This window comes from Marmota marmota, unplaced genomic scaffold, assembly GCF_001458135.2.
Source record: "Marmota marmota marmota unplaced genomic scaffold, marMar, whole genome shotgun sequence".
In the NCBI taxonomy this organism is placed as follows: Eukaryota; Metazoa; Chordata; class Mammalia; order Rodentia; family Sciuridae; genus Marmota; species Marmota marmota.
In genome coordinates, this window is record NW_025999977.1 from 47610559 (window position 1) to 47628798 (window position 18240).

The window sequence follows — 18240 nt, forward strand, 5'->3', positions numbered from 1 at the left end:
CAGCCATCTTCCCCATATGTTTCCCACCCCACTAAACCTTTAGAAAAAAAGCTCTTTGAAGGTTTGTCATTTGGGGCAATAAGAAAGTCTAGTCATGCAGGATTATATTTCACTTTGTTTGTGTGCTCATCTCAGAGAGGTGAAAACCCTTTCATCAGGAGTGGAGGAGGTTGGGTCAATCAATAAAAATGCAGAAAGGGACTCCCCAGGTCAGAGGTGGAAGGGACCCTGATACTTGGTAAAGGAGATACTAATGTGAGAATTCCTGATAATGAACTAAATGATGGAGAAACTGTATGCTACATGACCCAATTAGTCATATATTTCATGGAAATGTCATTGGCATCCAAGAGCTCATTTCATGTCAGTTTAATGTAGCCAATACTCCTGGCCTCCCAGAAGGGTCCATGGAGGACACTGACCGTAAGCTGCAAGATGTGTGTTTGGCCTTCCTCTTGTCTGGCCTATCTCTGGAGGGAGACTGATTTTCCTCCCTCAGTTTTGTATCTCTGTCAGCTAATGATAAGGATTCTCCTGTTCTCAGAGCAAAGTTCTGGAGGCCCCAAGGATGAGCCTGGCAAGTCTTCTTGTTCCTCCCAGTACTAGGATCAAAACTCCATGGGACATTGATTCCTTCTTTGTCTATCACCCCATGTAAATGGTAAATACTCAAGTAGGCAGGGTGCTTATCCTACACTTGTGTGTTCCTAGAACACAGAATATCAATCGTAAGTTAGCTTCTAACGCATCCTTTGAAAGATTTTTGGAGCGGATTAGAGTAAAATGGCAGGAACAGAAACACACAGCACACTGTACACAGTGGGCATAATTGTATCAGTATGCTGTGTTTCCCATAAAATTAGTGTTTTCTACATTATTGATAGTTGCTTAGGAGGAATCTAGAACACTGATTTACCTGTTTGTTTATTTATTTAAAACATCAGGATCCATTTTGTGCATGAAATACTACTAAGAAATAGGAAGGGGTAAGAAAAACCATCAACTTCACTCAATATTATTATATTGATTATAACAAAAGTGATACAATTCAAACTGCTACAAAGTAGCTTTTATTGCTTACATTCTTTTTGTGTGTGTGTGGTACTGGGGAATGAACCCAGGGCCTTATGCATGTGAGACAAGCACTCTACCAACTGAGCTATATGCCCAGCCCCTATTCCATACATTTTATAACTATGTTTCTGAATAAGTCTAGCACAACTACTATTTATTTTTTTAAATCTTGGTAAAGCAGTAATATGTAAGATATCACAGGTTAAATCCAGCTTAACATCAACTAGCAAGGTCTGTAATCAATGTATGCAAATAAAATATTTTTAAATTTTTAAATCTTTCATGACATGGTCATAGGCAAAAATGGGTATTTTAAAGATAGTGAATAACTTGATAACTGCAGCTTGCATACATTTTTATATCAAAGTCATAGACATCTGGATACACTATATTTGTCCTGAAAATGAGTCAAAGAATGTAAAAGTATCCAAAATATTTACTTACTCACATCTGTTATTTCATAGGGAGGAACAGGGAAGGAATTTTATTGCTGATGCTTGTATAATAATTTTAAGATTTATGGAAAGACAGAAAAAATAAGCTTTCAGTGTTCAGAATACAATGGCTGGAACTTTCCCTAGGCAGATATTATAAACACAGCTTTTTTAAGTATCCCCAATTCCTTCCCCAAAGTTTTTATATGGCTTACGTCTCTAGACACTCCAAAATACCGAGCAATCCAAGTTAAAGATGGCACTGAGAAAAAGATCCCGGGAAGTCTTTAGAGTGAGAGCCATATGCCAATGACCCTGCTGAGAGACAGAGTGACCTCATGCTGAACAGCTGCTCTTAGGGATGTAAGAACATGTTCCCGTAACAGCTTCTCATCTGTCTTGTGCACTTCTCTGGAAGTAAACCAAGACATCAAATAGAAACTCAGGAGAATGAGAAGATGATTAAATAGCTTTAGCCACAGGTCACTGACATGAAGTCAAATGCGGACCACAGAGATGGGCTCTGATTGATTTTGAGGATCTGTGTTCAGGAGCTGGGTCTTCCAGTAAATTTTCAATCCAGGGCACAAACAGAAAGTTTCCAAGACAGAAGTTGGGAAATGAACTGCCTGGATTTTTCTTTCTTTCTTTCTTTCTTGGCTTTATTATTAAGAAAGTCTATGACATTGACAAGTCAAATCATTTTATTCAGTCTGTCTACCTCCCCCAAATGGAGAATATTCTTTTTTTAATCATTAAGCTTTTGTGAAGGTCAAAAAACAATATGGATGAAAGTGCTGAGCTCCTGTGAACCATCACTCTATAACAGAGAAAGATGACATTGTCTTGGTACTAAATAAAGATATCAATCTCCCATACACATAAACGTGGGCCAATCATAGACTCCTATAGATGGAGGCAGAGAAATAGGTAAGAGCCTCAATCCCATTATTAATGTAGCGAAATTGTTGAACATTTGAGGTTTCAGCATTCAGACTCTGGATCTGGCATCTTAGTTGCTGTCATTCAACCTGTAAGGGATTTATTTCCTTCAGTTTGCTGGAAACACATTTTTGCCATGTAAGTCAGATCAGCTTGAGATGAACACTCTGGTCTATATTTCTCTATTTGCATATTTCTCCTAAAATACCTTCATATGCAAGGATCCCATGCAGAGTTTGGTGTGCATTATGCAGACCAAGGATGATCATCCATATTCTGAACATGAGGAACAATGAATTGAATTCACTTAAACCAATCAGGATTGAGTATCTTAGTAACTTCTGGGTATCAGCACTGCTCTTATTGGTGTAAAAGAAGCACAATACACTGTGCTGGCCAGCATAGAAAGAAGGACAAGAAGTTAAATATGCTATTAGTAAGTACTTTACTATATGTTCCTATCTGTACAGGTCTTGGAGGTGACATACCTAACAGAAAGTGGCACTAGTGACATCAGTGAACTGAGACAAGGATCCATGTCTCCTAATGGTCATGCTGGTGCTCTTTCCATGGCTCCATACAGAGTCAATGGTCAATTTTTTTTAATCACATAGTTTTGGTGTTTTGTTTGGGATTTTAGTTTTTTGTTTTGTTTGTATACAGAAAGAACGTTCTTTTACAACAGAAAAGATCTGTTGTAGCTCATAAAATTGAATAATCAAAAAGAAAAGTCTTTATCAATAGCATTAGAAGTAACCAAAATTCAAAAATATAATTTTTCTGCTTAAATCAGTAATAATCATTGGTTTATTGTCAATCACAAATAAGGCTATATCAGAGACCTTAAAGGATGAGCAGGATTTTCTCCAGGCAGAGAAATTTTAGGGAAGAACATGCTGAGGAAGAGTGGGGTGCATGTAGGAAGCAGATCTGCACTGCTGTTAAATGCAAAAAAAAAAAAAAGTGAATGCTTTGACTGCTCCTTCTAACTGTGTTTACATGTGTACAACAAGACATGATAATGTGCAGGTTTCCTGAAACAAGCAAGAGCTGGCCTAACAGTTACTGTGCAAACTTATTAATTAGGCATCTGACAGCATGGATTTCTACAGAGCCTCTATTTGTTTCATGGGCATTTATGTGTAATGATCTTGAAAGACTTACCTTAGAGTCAGTTTCTTTTCTCATCTTACTATCATTCTCAATTTTCATTCAAACCAAAACAACATTGTCCCCATTTTATCTATATGAATTTAGAAAGTTTCATTTGGGTCATTTCTCTTGTCTTTTGGAAAAATAATCAGAAGGATGAGAAAATCCTGAACCTCCACCACCCAGAAAGCATCCTGCGGTGACTATAGGTTAAGAGAAGACACAGACTTCCACTGGCCCAGGCCCATAACTTTCTGGCCTCAGTAAGCAACTTAAACTGGGTCAGGCTCATTTTAAGGAACTGAAACTTCAATATATACACAGATATACACATTACAAAGCAAAGTATTTTAAACAACTTAAATATAGCTGGTAATAAGCTACTATTTTCAGTAATGTCTTTCCTTCATTTCCTATAAAAATGTACTCCTCTTCTTTTTAAATTTGGTCAAATTGCATGATTATTTTTGGCTATGCAGATGCAACCTTTTCTTTTTCTTTCTTTTTTTTGCATATTTCCTCTTCTATGCGTAGAAAGGAAATGAGATTTGAAATCATAACTGAGATTGAATAACTTATGACTAATATTGCCTTGAGAAAATTACTTAAGCTTTCACTTTCTTGTCCAGAAGTATCAACCGACAGTTTGGTGCATACTCACGAATACATGTGTACATACATATACATACATCATATGTATCTATGAAAAAGCATATTTACCGCATACATTTGTTGGGAGGAGTAAATGAGATAGTGTGAGTGGGTTGCTCATGGTCTATCGTCCTCCTTCTCAACTCGGAAGCTTATGCTGATCCATCAATTGAATATATTTTAAACGATCATTGCAGGCAATGTTTTGTTGCTGTGATTACTAATGAGTACCAAATGTCTGCATCATCAGGGGTGCAAGTTGCTGTATGTTCAACATTATCATCATTGGCATGAATGGCAGGGCTCAATCCAAAGAGAAAACACAAGAGGGTGGAATGAATGGATGCAAATATTCTTTTATATAGCCAGCCCACAGTTCAGGAACGGAATCAACCCAAAGTCAGCAAAATATGATTCCACACTAATGAAAGTAAAACTTAAATAGTCCATAGGGTGGAGAACTTACTCTTTACACCAACCCCTATACTTTTGAATATCTCATAATTAAAATATTTATGGCCACTGATCCCTATTACCTTACCAGAAGTCCTTGTGATGACCTTTAGGGACACATTAGCTCATTTATGCTTCACAGGGTAATCTAGATATATTTTTGGTAAAATCCATTAGCTGGGTTATTGATAAGAACATCAATAAGATAGATGCAGAAGATGAAAGACAAATTTGTGACTGGAGAATTTTAAAAGGGCTACATAATTTTACCACGTGTGTGACAAAGAGAAAGAGAGAGGCCTAGAGAACACAAAACTAGAACACTTACTATGTACTTGTATAGAATCAAAAACACTTAAAACATCACCTCTTACTCTGCTCTACTGACACCACATCATGGTCCATCACTGTCTCTTCTGACCTCATCCAGAATTATGTAGATTTTCATACCATATGCTTATTAAACCTGGTATTTTAATCACCTGTATTTTCCCTTGCTGGACTGTGATGATCCGCAAGAGAGAGGCAGTGTCTAATTTTTTTCTTGACATCTGTTCTAATGTGTGAACATGCCTGGGACACTGTTAGAGTCTGTAAACAAGTCAGGATGGCACCTGGAAAATGTTAGAGTCTGTAAACAAGTCTGGATGGCGCTTGGCATTTTGCCAGAGGGAGTGGTTTGTGAAGTAACGCCAGCGAGCCATTAAGTGTGGAGATTCCTTATTGGTTGACTGATGTATCTAGTTTATGCTAATTAAGATAAGCTGTGTGGAATGTATATATACCTCTGTTGTCCTACAATAAACGGCTTCCACTCCTGCTGTATCAACGTACACAAGTTGTTCATCACCCCCCGGTTATTTTGCTGCAGCCGGACTGCAGCAGGACACAGTAGGCATGCAGTGCTGACTGAATGAATGATTTATATATCCAGAGAGGGAACTATCAGCACAAGGAGAGACATATTTCTCCATCATCATGGAAACTCTCATGTTGGACATGTTGGAGGGAGATTAACAGCTAAAGAGACAGCCAAGAGAAGCTCTCTTTTTTGAAATTTGTTCTAATTAGTTATACATGACAGTAGAGAGATGGACATTATTGTCCAACCTCTTTTAATGCTGCCATGATTAGAACTAAGACATCAACATAATCATAAGTTTTTCCCATCCAAATTCCTTAATAAAATTTTATAATAATTTTACTTTGTAAGATGGAAAAATGTAAATATTTAAATATTAAAGCAAATATTCTTTAAGTATGAAAGGCAGGGTCCAAATGACATATTTTTTTTTCTCTCCCAGTCTTAGCTACAATTACCTGTGCAACACAGCTATTTCTTTGAGATAGTTCAAAGTGTTCTTCAGTTTTTCTATAAATCTCTACTAAGAATTTCTAAATTAAAATTATTAGTGTTGATGCTACCTTATATCTAGGTTATATATATTTTTTTCTTCTTTGCATATTTATCTCAAAACCTGTGCTTATAAGAAATCTTTGCTTGCTTTTTTTTTTACTTTCACCATGAGTGTGTATGTATGTGGAGAGAGAGACAGGTAATGTGGATGGATGTGTGTGTGTGTGTATATATACATATATATATATATATATATATATATATATGTATATATACACACACACACACACAAATNTAGATGGGGTAGAGAGAGAAGATGGGAGGGGAGGGGAGGGGGATAGCAGAGGATAGGAAAGGCAGCAGAATACAACAGACACTAGCATGGCAATATGTAAATCAATGGATGTGTAACTGATGTGATTCTGCAATCTGTATACGGGGTAAAAATGGGAGTTCATAACCCACTTGAATCAAAGTGTGAAATATGATATATCAAGAACTATGTAATGTTTTGAACAACCAACAATAAAAAAAATAAATAAATAGACACTTTGACTCAGAATAGTTAGTTCTCAAATAAGTGGGAGGTTTTACTTTGCAAATGTAGTAGGGTTGATTTAATTATCCTACAACGGAAGATAGGAGTGGCAAAAATTGTCTGGATGAGAAACAGAGTTCAAGTAAAGGGTAAGAAAATGTAAAGGAAAAACTCCAACTACTGTTTCATCCTCCAGATGCTGGTCTATTGGTGGATCTGTCCAAGGATCCACCATCTCTTATAATTTGGGTGCAACATTCTGTGTCAGGATTTCATCAAACACTTGACATGTCAACGAGACTATAGTTGGGGGCAGGTATGAATCCTGATTCTCTTTGGTTCCAGCTCTGTACCTGGAGAAATCACTGTCTCTGGGCCTCCAATGTCTTATCTGTTTATGTGTAGTGGCAGTTACTTAAGAGATTTGGGGAGAAACAGCCTAAACATGTGTGAGCTCTACCATAGTGTTTGACATTAATTCTGATACTAGTGTGCTACTGAGCTTTCTGTTGCCAAAATGAAATGCCTGAGAAAATTAAATTATAAGGAGAGAAGGTTTATTTTGGCTTACACTTTTTGAGACTGCAGCCCATAATTGTTTGACCCCGTTGCTTTGGACCTGTAACAAGGCCAAAACATCATGGCAGGAGTGTGTGGTGGAGCACAAAGGACAAAGAAAGAAAATGGGGTCTCCTAATCCTCTTCATAGGGCCCCAAATGACCTAATGACCTTCCACTAGGCCCTATCTCCTAAAGGTTCTACCATCTTTCAGTAGCACCACCCTGGGAACCAAGTGTCTTATACTTGGGGCCTTTGGGAGACATTCATCATCCAAACTACAATAATCTGCAACCTCAAAGTCAAAAAAATATGTGCCTCAAATAATTCTCATGTATTAGTATTAGCCTTTTAAACATCATGATGAATCAAAATACCCATATATGACAGATTTCATTCACAATTTTTTTTATCAATAAAGGGGGTCCATGGACATAAACAGCAATTTGATTATTGGATTTCCCTTTAGCCGAAAATAATTGAGCTCCCTTTTAAAATACTCTCAATTCATATTTGCATAGTACTTCACAGATCCCAAGACGGTTATCTTACATGACAACCCAATAAAAGAGAGCAGGTATTGCTACCTGTAGGTCATGCATAAGAAATAAAGGTTTGGAAAGGCTAAAGGCCAGGATGGGTCTGAGGCTTAGGTCTCTGGACTCCAATATAGCACTTACATACTAGCTCTACAATAGCTAATTTTCCAGGATGTAGAAAAACAAAGATTAAATGTAATAACCCTTTTCCCTGATGTGAAACTAAAGTGGCTTTGTACCCAATAATTTAAATCATAACAATAAATCATCATGCATGTCTACAGACATACACATATTTTACTCTAATATCAGAAGATAAAATAATTGAGTTATTTTTACCTAGACTTTCATTTGAAGATCTTTGTTGAATCATCAAGGTGATTTCTTAAGTGACATCTTACTCCGATGCCACATGACAGAGAGTTTATTAGTGACATTTTAGAAGACATGTACTCATTTGCATTAGAAGCTGCTTCAGACCAAGCAAAATTGGAAACAGAATACATCTTCCATAAAAAGAAAGGTCACAATTGGATATTCACCAGAGGGATTTAAATTTTTTAATACCACTGCACAGCTAAGGTGACAGCAGAACGTTGCAGGTGTGAGAAGAAAATAATTCCTTAACCATGCAGAAGCCAGAAAGAAAATGAGCAAATACCTCTGTGGCAAATTGAGGGGGCTTATCACCCTTCTTCACAAGAAAAACAAAGCCATTATTGATTCTGTAATTCTCACAGGCCAGCACACAGCCCTGTTGCCGAAACTCAAAAAGAAAGACAAAATGGTGGCTGGGAGCCATCACTTAAGTCACTTGGGGGCACAGATGACTTATGCATCCTATTCTGCTCTTAGGGTTGAATGTATTGTGATAAACTTACAGATTATTTCTTTGCTGTTTTTTTTTCTATGTAATATTTTAGTCAGAAACTAAAATTTATCTTCCTTAGCAAAATGATCCTAGAAATTTTTTTCATCATTGCTCATATTTGTTTTTGCCATATATCACATAATGCAAACTGTAATATTATGATTTACAATAAGATATAAATTTTTGCTCTTCATTCCTATTTCCTGGCCTTATCTTGAAAGGTAAGAATGACTGTCCTATGTTAATGAGATGACTGGGGACCCCTAGATAGCTTCAGGCTTGGGAGTTCCTTGCCTGAAAGACTCAGGCCTCAGTAGAGCCCCACCCCCAACCTCTGGGGAAGGGAGAAGGGCTGAGGGTGAGTCAATCACCAATGACCAATGATACAATAAATCAGGCTCAAATAATGAGCCTGATAGAAACCGAGATTAGGACTGGGTTTGAAGAGGTTCCAGATAGAGAGTCATGCGAAGGTTCCTGGAGGGTGCCATGCCCCAAAGGGGCAGGGGATCCCCACCCCTTTCCACGGTTCACTCTATCCGTCTCTTCATATGGCTGTTCATCTGTGTCCTTTGTAATGTCCCTCATAATAAAACGAGTACATGTAGGTGTTTCTCTGAGTTCTGTGAGCCACTGGGCAAATTAATTGAATCCAAGAAGGAGTTAGTGGGAGTCCCACTTTATAGCCTGTAGTAAAAACCTGTTTGTCATCAGAACTTGGTGGGGGGGATGTCAGAGGGTGTCAGTGGGAAGTCTTAGGAGTCTGAGCCTTTACCTATGGGATTTGACATTGTCTCCATGAAGACAGTGTCAGAATGGAATTAAATGATTGGAGATCAAGGTGGTGTCTGCTGGAGAATTGGTTTTCTCCCCATGCATATTTTAGTGGCCAGAGAGGAAGGGCTCTGTGTTGAGGACCCTGATGACTATTTGAGACAGTAGGAAAAACTCTTTGCATTTTTTTTCCTAAATCTCTATTACAAATGTGGCTAAAAACATTATGCAGCAAAGAAGTTTAAAGCTTCACAAGACAAATTAGCAGGTGCTTGCTCTCCTCAATAGGGTCACTAGGAAATCAGGGAACACAATGAGACCCTATCCAAAGCTCATTCTGTAATGACCAGCCTCTGCTGCCAAAAAGAGGAAAACACTCTGACAACGAAATCTAAACCTCAGAGAAGTTATTAAAATGGCTGATGATGGTAAAAGATTGTTGGCTGTCTTGGATGCTTAGAATCACTAGTCTTTAGGTTTACAGCTTATAACAAGGTCTACAAAGAAGGTCCTTTGCCCCTTATTTAGTGAAAACACATAGAATGCAAAATAATGTGAATTTGTCACACTCATGAATAGATCCCATAAGACACGAGGAGTAAAAGTTTGGTAATTATGATTTATAGTTATATTTTGTCTACAAGCTTATGCTAACAAATGGTGAGAGGAAAAATAAAATTTGTGTGCTCATTCACTTTTTAAAGGAGGAATGACATTAAATCCAGAAAGTCAGGATGAATGACCCATTTCAAATTTACTCTGTGAGTTTCTATGGGGGTGATGGTACAGATATTTCCTAAGCGAAAAACGTGGGCGGGCATGAGTGAAATGATACTGTCAGTGGTGAGATTATTTGTAGTTACCTGGAGGAAATAGGAGCTCCAGGAGGCAGCCTGAAACACCTTCCTCCAGCTTCTGCTTCTGCCTCACATTTGCTACATGACCCTAGATTCCTGCCTAAGGGCTCACATCATTGGCTCATCCATAACCTGGGACTTACTGGCCTCCACCACTGAAGAGGCTGCACTGTTCCTAATTAGAATGACGGGCTGATTCACAGTGGGCAGATTCCACCTCCTTGTTAAGAATTGGACCCTCTGGAAACACTACATCTTCTGTTGAATTCCTCAGCAAATTACATGAATTGTAAAACCCATGCATAGTCTCTGTTTTAATAGAAATTATTCACCTGCTTTATTTATTTGTTAATAAACTAAATTTGTTCTTGTAGATTACAAGTTTCAAGAGGAGAAAAGTCACAAAAGACATGGAGCCTGAGCTCTCTCTTCTTTCCTACAATATTTGATTTTTTTATAAGCCCTACACATTATTCGACAATCCAAATAATATAATCCATAAAAGGAGACAGTGTTACATACATTCTTAACAACTATTGCCAAGAGTTATTTAATAGGTGTCTACCTATAAAATTAAAGGGATTAATAAGTTCAGTAGATAAGAAGGGAATCAGATTGACCAAGGCTACATACTGAGAGGAAATGGGCCTGAGGATGGAGTGGCCACAGGGAGGAAGGAAGCTCAAGATCACAGTCAAGCAAGACATTGGGGTGACACTGTGCAGCAGGTGAATCAATCTCTCTCTTTGTCTCTCTCCCTTTCTGTCTCTCTCTCTCTCATTCTCTCCCCAAATTCAAGAAGAATCAAAATGAGCTGAGATAAGGCCCTTAAGCCAAAGAATACAAAATATGATGGAAGAAATGAGAATTAGCAGAGAACAAAGTCTTCCTCTGGCCCAGGAGGAAGTGAAAACTCCTACATAGGAACTGCCCAAAGGCTCCTACATGAGGCCACCGTTCAAAGCTGAGCTTGCTTTCCCCTCAGAGGAGACCAAGCCTCTTTTTTGGTATCCACTGAGGAAAAACATGAAAAACATGGAACTTGACCTATTTAACCCTGAAAACTTCAGGAATATAAAAACCACGACTGCCTGTGGTCTGCTGCTCCTTGTCCTCCTCAGCATATCCCCACTTCCCTTGAGTTTATACACCCAGGAGAAGGGACAGCAGGGAGGACCCTGGACAGGAAGCTTCAACTTCCACCTGTTGTGTGTGTTCAAGACTAGCTGACAGAGAGGGAAGAGCCCAGCAACACCGCCTCATAATCCCAACCACCTCTTTTCCCTCTTTAACTCTCAGAATTGCTGATCACAGTGTCTCTTTGGTGTGTCAGGAATGGTGTCTCTCCTTGACCACATTTTAGTTGATCTTCTATGAATCTTATTTCCATCTCACCCTCAATTTTTGACTGCTGTGTTCTTCTCTGCATCATCCAATGTTAGCAAGAATACTATAGACTGGTTTATCCAAAATTCTCCTCACCTCTTATGATTTTTTTTAGTCATTTTCCACCCACTCTTAGTAATTATCCCCTACCCTGCTTCTTAACTACACATTTCCACTTTTCCTTCTTTAGTGTTGATCCCAATCTCTCTCCCCTACTGCAAACCCATTACAGTAGCCCCTCCATTTATTATGATTATGCCGAGTAAAGTCTTTCTGTTTTAACATGTGTCACAGAATTTTCTTTTCTTTAGCATCTCCTTTGCATTAAAGTCCTGACCCTTGGCATTCTCCATAGGAAAAGGGAACAAAGCCCTTCTCTAGATGGTATAGCCATGGTCCTCATCAGCCCAAAGATCAAGATGTTGCAAATCAAGGCATTTGGATAGCCCAAAATGCAGTTAAGATATTTGGCATTGTTTGGGCCTTTGACTAGAAAACTTCAGATACATCATTTGTTCCTAGCATAGACATCACTTTTTTAAAGATACCCAAAAGGAAAATTGGAATGTTGAAATATGAAATACTGAAATATGAAACATTGAAATATGAATCTTATCTAAATCTCTGTGCTCAGTGGAATATGGTAGAAATTTATGTAGCGATCTTCCTAAGTACCCTTCTTTTGCCAACAACATGCTTCCAACAACTGTGAACTAAATCCAGGGACTATCATATCCCAAATGATAGATTAAAGAGACATTTTCTCCCTAAGAAGATCTGCTACTCTCTTGCAGGGAAATCTCTTGTTCAACAGATTTGTTTATCTGTGAAAAAATTATTTACTCTAGGCCAAGCTTCCTCAAAGACCAAAACATATCCTTTCTCGGTGATTCCTACTTTAAAACATGTTGAAGAAAGGGTTCACAGGGATGGGAAGTTAATGAAACTATTCCTATAACACCATAAATCTTCCAAAATGATTGTAATAAATTAAATAGTTAAAACTAGCCTTTCTCAGACAATTAAAATTGTAAGGGTTTTGGAAAAGCATTCTCCCCCTCTATAATCTCTAAGATTCATTCTTAGAGGGAAGTGGTATCAATTTACACTTATGAATAGATAAATTCAGGATTTCACCATTTTATAATCTTGTTTAATAAATTATTTCATGCTACCATAATCACAGGACAAGAATAAGCAGCATCGTTTAAAATAAAGGAACGAAAATCAGGGAAACTAGAGAAATCCTTCAAATTGTTCTGAACAGCTACAAGTACTCCAAAGGATGAGGCAGGTCCTTTGCAAATTAATCACTCAAGCCTTAGTGGGGCCCCTGAGCTGTGTCAGCACTGAGTTGCATGGGAGTGGTTCACACACAGCACAGTCACCTTTTTTCCATGAACTCACTGAAATCCATAGAAGAACTACAGACTTAGGCAGATGCCAATGCAGATGTAGTAGGACTGTAGCCCACCACATTTTGAGAATGCTTTAAAAAATAAGAATACTTAGGCACGGTGGTGCCAAGTCTGTAATCTCAGTGGCTTGGAAAGAAGATTACAAGTTCAAGGCCAACCTCAGCAACTTAGCGAGGCCTTAAGCAACTTAGTGAGAACTTGTCTCAAAATTTAAAAAATAAAAAAGGGCTGAGGATGTGACTTATTCACTGAGTACCACTGGGTTCAATCTGTGGTACAAAAAAATAAATAAAAATAAGAATACCAAATTAGATATACTATTGATATCGGTGAACATTTATTAAAACAAGCAAGAAATGATAACAAATTACAAAATTTTAAAAATACCATACAATTCAGAAATATTATTAGACACTAATTTTATTAAACTATCCAGTGTCTCTATATTTCTCTTACATTTTCTTTGTGTAAAGATTTTGTGAAATAATTTATATAATAAGAGCAGAAAGATAATTTTGTCTTTATATTTTATAATTGAACAAAAGTTTTATTAGTTGGTAGATGGATTGCATACACATAACTTCATGTATAGATATGTTTGCTGTTTAGAGGATTGCTACAGGTTTGTGCCATAAAAACAAAAATTCTAACATTCTTGAACTTGTAAATTCAAATATTAGAATTCTGATAATTCTTATCAAAAAAGAAAAAAAAATGATGTTCCTTTCATAACTGTTATATTATCATATATATCCCTGACCAAAGAGAATTCTCATTTATGTTGACATCAAGGCAAAGTGATTCCTTGACTTAAAATTGTACACATCAAGTAATGTGTCACTCTTGGGGGGTGAGTGCTAATCTAAGATCAGAGCAGGATGTTCCTGTGTGATACAGAAAGCTTCTTTTAATTTTTTTTTTTTTTTGCTTTCTGAAGACTAACTTCTGGCTCCTCCACTGCAATTTGTTTATTCTGTATAACTGAGCTCAGGGGACATTCTCATGGCACTTCAACCTCTGGTCCCGCATCTGTGTGCCATGGCACTAGGCAAGACAGCTTGGTGGTCAGGAATGTGCTTCTAGAACTCACTGGTATGGATTCAAAACCCATCAATGCAACAGTCCCAGAGCTCCTCTCTTGAGACGGGACCTAAGCCAGCCTCACTGCTGGAAACCGGGAACTGAGCTGAGGCTCCCCCACTCAAAGAGGAGGCTGAGAAAATTTCTGCAGAGTGCAGGGAGGTGATACCGTTATGCAAGCTGCCTGGTGACCAGGAAGTGAACCCAGCCTCCCCTTTGTGACTCAGTCTGTGATGTCCACTACATCCCCAGAACGGCAGTCTAGACTGGACTGAAGGACCAGGGACTGAGTAGAGACAAATATAAAATTACTAGGTGGTAAGAGGGGAGCTTTGAGGAAGGAGAGAACTGTTTATTCATTCTGCTGGAATTAACTCACCAACTGAAATTCTAAAACAATGTGAAGAATTTAAGTAAGACAATCACCAACAATCAGAACACTAACTTATTGCAGAGGTAGTGACTTTTATGGAATAATCTAAATAATACTATAAGATAAATATAGGTGTAGAATGTGCATTTAAATAGAACAAGAAGTATATGACAGAAACAGGCAGAAATACCACAACCACACTTTTACACAATTACAGAAACGAAAAATACAAAGGAAAAGATGACTCAGCCAATGGGATGGAATGTAGACTGAGCACAGAGAACTGGAAGTGTGCTGAAGATTCCACCCAGGTTGGGGTGTGGAGATGCAGAGCAAAGGGTGGGAAATGATGATTGTTTTCCTTAACTGAGGTAACAGCTGTCTCTTCATCGCTCCACCTTAACCTCTAGAGCGTCACTTTATCCTTGCTGAACTCACTTGCGATCCTTGCGGAATGAGGAGCTAAAAGGAGAGAGAAAAAAAAAAAAGGGTTAGCTGTTCATCAACTAAAAAGTTGTAGAAAGGTCAATGCCAACATCCAGGCTGAGCAAGGAGGCAGAAAGCAGACCCAGCTGCCCTGTCCAGCAGGGTCTGATGGAAGAGAGCCTGAGTTCCCAGGGGAACAGGAGGCAGGGGGCGCGTTTGGGTCATGTCCCTCATCTAGCACTTGTATCTTTTCATGTGGGGCCGACTGAGAGGGGGCTGTACCACAAGAGCCAAGAGGTGACACTGAAGCCAAAGGGAAGGTATTTCCCCATTCTCTCGACCAAGGTCTTGTTGGGGAAGTATTTGGGAAATGGAAATAATTTATATAATAAATTATTTCCGTGTCTTTAATGTGTTTTTATAAAAGCCCAATTTCTTATTCTATTGCTAATCTAATCATTCTTACTTGTGAAACATATAACTAGGCAATTCTCCGATGGAGGTCCTGAGAGCTTTCCTATAGTGGACTCTCTCATCAGAAAGGATGAGCCCAATTCCTCCAACCCCTCCTCCCCTCCCCGGCCCAGAATCCAGGGCTCACAAGTGGTCACGTAGCAGCAGGCCTGGTGTCCCTCACTCCAGTTCATGAGGGAGCCTGGTTTCCCAGAACAGACCAGGGGCTGGCAGTCTGTTTCGATTTTTACCAAAGTGAGGCATGAGGTTTTGCATGTGCTTGTGTTGTTTTGTTTGGGGCAGGAAATGCGGAAGTAAGGAGAGTGGCAAGGGAATAATATGGCTCTGTTGTGGTGAAATCATTTTTTCCTAACATAGCTGTGCTAATTGACTTCACTTGGGCTGTGTGATTCAAGCCAAAGAAATCAACCAGCTCAGAGCTGGTAGAGACTGGGCTTAGAAACATGGGATGTACATGGTTAGAAATTTGAGTTTTTTGAATAAGAAATAGTTATTGATTTATATTTTAAAACTTATGTAGAATATAATACCAATATATTTATGTATGAATTATACACACAGAGAGGAATATAGACATCATCCTGAATTGTTTCCATTTCCAAAATACTTCCCCAACAAGACCTTGGTCAAATCACTTTCTGCGTCAGAGGCTCACTTTCCTGTACTGTAAAAATGAAGCAGTAAACTAAATCCTCCCTAATGATCTCCCTGACCAGCTCCCTCAGGACTCTGCAATCATGGATCCAACACCATGGCTATTCATTATTCAGTTAATCCCAGAGTGTTCATCTGGAACTGCCACAGCAGTTCACCCCCAAGATGGGGTGAAAGTTAAACTAGGTAATTCACTAGTGTCTCTCTGGAACTTAGCAAGGGTTCAATGCTATGGTAGGTTGTCATCAAAAGTCGTATGTTAAAGGAAACTAAAATTTTGTTTTAGAAAATTGTGGTAGAGGTTTTTCTAAAAATTATGAAAGAAAAAAAAATACAAACTTCCCAGAAACTCTAAAATTGAAAACAGAGTTGATTATAAAAGAGGAACACCAGGCAGTCATCACCACGTCAGGGGCAGACATCCACGGGAAATAGGCTCAGCATGGCTCAGATTCCGGAAGCACATCACAGGCCTCTCGGGCCAGGACTCTGACTGAAGATACTCTGAGACACCGAAAATGTGTGGGAGGGGGTAACAGGAGCAGCCCCTACAAGGCCAAGTGCCTGGGCTCCCCAGAGAAAATATTCTTGTTCTTATTATAATTTCTATATTTAGTATCTATAGTTCTCCCAGTATGTGTGTGTAATTACCTCTTAAATCTATTAAAATTCATCATGTATTATATATTTCAATGTAAATATATAACTATCCCCTCTTTCATTATCAAACACTCAAATTTCTTCCTGTTTCTAAGTCTAGTCTCCACCCACTTTGACTTGGTCCATTTCTTTGGCTACAACTGATGAGTCTGAGAGAAGTCAAAGAGCACAGCTACCTTAGGAGAAAAGCATCACGACTTTAGAGCTCCATTATTCCCTCCAAACTCTCACTGCTTCCCCCATCTCCTGCTAAAAACAACATGAGCATATGTAAAACCTCATGCCTCACTTTGGTAAAAACAGAAATAAACTTCACCATGATCATACATAATTATCTTTCTTGGGTTTGTGATTTCCTTATTTTGTTAGAAATGTTCTTTTAATAGTCAAATAAATACAATGTTTTCAACACCCTGGTTCCCTCCCCTCCAAAAGAATAGGACCGATTGAGTCTAGATTACAAAACAGAACCTGTGGGCATCTCTTTTTATTTGCGAATCTAACAAGCAGTAAAGGCCACGTGACTTGCACATACATCTCAGGCTAGGATTCTTTGAACCTTCTCCATTGCATTTTGCATACTCACCCTAGAAATAAAGTACCTTATAAATAAACATCAAGCAATTCCAGTATCCTTGAGTATCTGGGAAACTGCTCTCTGCTCCCTTAATATGAAGGAGAAGTAAAGTGAGTCTTTCTTTAGCAACCACTATAGTGTTTTCTCAAACCTAGAGCACAAATTTTGTTTGTATAGTTTTATGTTCCTAAAATCAGAAAGCATCTTTACAGTCATTCTGTACATAAAAATTCTTACTGGTGCTTCCTCCATATTATGGAAAATCAATATATTGATGAATTGCCATATAATCTATTGTATTTTAGAGTATACAAAATGTACAATACAGCAAAGATAGTCATACATTTTATTCAACTTTGTGGAGCAATATAGAAGGAGAAACCCAGCTACTGTATGTTTCATTGACTTACCCGAATTCAGTTCTCCAAGGTGCATGGGGACATACACAGTTGGAACCCAGTTATGTCTGTGGTAGCTCAGCTGCTTTACAATGTGAAGAGGGGTAGAAAATAGATGTCTTCCAGGAAGACAGCAGCTAAGAAGTCTGAGAGTTTCTACTGTCCACCATCCTTTGCTCTCCCCATTACCAAAATCAGCTAGAACAATTATAAACTATTTCGAAAGTGACTGCAGTGAATTCCCTAGGTTAAGCTGATGTTTTCAATGTAGGCCATCTTATGATTTTTGTTTTTAACTGATTGTGAGAAGTAGGAGAACCAATGACTAAACCCTGACAATGAATCTGACCAGCTGTTGAGGGACGCTGGGGCAGACCTGAGAGAGCTCCCCGAGTCTAGTTCAGACTTTCCCCTGGGGAAACAAGTGAGAGCATCACGTACTGAGAAGACGGAAGGGCATCTGCACAATCGGATGGCTTGGGGGCAAACCACCTCCCATAAGCAGGACCACTATCAAATATTTTCCTGAAATCAACAAAACCCATAAATATCCTTCCCCAAAGGCTAATTTAGTTCCTGCTGATGCTCTTCAA